The sequence below is a fragment of the Hippocampus comes genome, unplaced genomic scaffold, assembly GCF_001891065.2.
Source record: "Hippocampus comes isolate QL1 unplaced genomic scaffold, H_comes_QL1_v1.1 scaffold45, whole genome shotgun sequence".
NCBI lineage: Eukaryota > Metazoa > Chordata > Actinopteri > Syngnathiformes > Syngnathidae > Hippocampus > Hippocampus comes.
In genome coordinates this window covers 1,016,364-1,017,144 of record NW_017805783.1, presented here as the reverse complement: position 1 = coordinate 1,017,144, position 781 = coordinate 1,016,364, and the positions used below count along the sequence as shown (strand labels likewise).

At 58.0% G+C, this 781-nt stretch overlaps 1 protein-coding gene across 3 annotated transcripts in view; it reads left to right on the top strand.

Moving 5' to 3' along the window:
• The window catches only part of bicdl1 (BICD family like cargo adaptor 1), a 22,408-nt gene that overhangs the window by 10,700 nt on the left and 10,927 nt on the right, over positions 1-781 (top strand). The window lies entirely within an intron of this gene.

The window sequence follows — 781 nt, the reverse complement described above, 5'->3', positions numbered from 1 at the left end:
AAAACACCACTCGAGTTCTGATCGGGGGGGCCGTTCCTCCCAATCACGCCCTTCCAGGTCTCACTGTCATTGCCCACGTGAGCATTGAAGTCCCCCAGCAGAACAAGGGAGTCCCCAGCAGGAGTACTCTCCAGCACACCCTCCAAGGACTCCAAAAAGGGTGGGTAGGCTGAGCTGCTGTTTGGTGCATATGCACAAACAACGGTCAGGACCCGTCCCCCCACCCGAAGGCGGAGGGAGGCAACCCTCTCGTCTACCGGTGTGAACCCCAATGTACAGGCACTGAGCCGGGGGGCAATAAGTATGCCCACACCTGCTCTGCGCCTCTCACTGTGAGCAACTCCAGAGTGGAAGAGAGTCCAACCCCTCTCGAGAGAACTGGTACCAGAACCCCATGTGTTGAGGCAAGTTCGACTATATCCAGTCGGAACTTGTCTACCTCGCACACCAGCTCGGGCTCCTTCCCTGCAAGAGAGGTGACATTCCACGTCCCTAGAGCTAGCTTCTGCAGCCGAGGATCAGACCGCCAGGGTCCCCGCCTTTGGCTGCTGCCCAGCTCACATTGCACCCGACCCCTTTGGCCCCTCCCATGGGTGGTGAGCCCGTGAGAAGGGGGACCCACGTTGCCTCTTCGGGCTGAGCCCGAAGAGGCATATACACATTTTTTTTTTTTGAAAGTCCGCAAACGGTCCGCGAGAAGCAGTGAAAGTCAGCAAAACAACAGTGAGTCACATAGAGCAACATATACAGTACATGTGGGGTGGGGGGGGGGGGGGGGGGA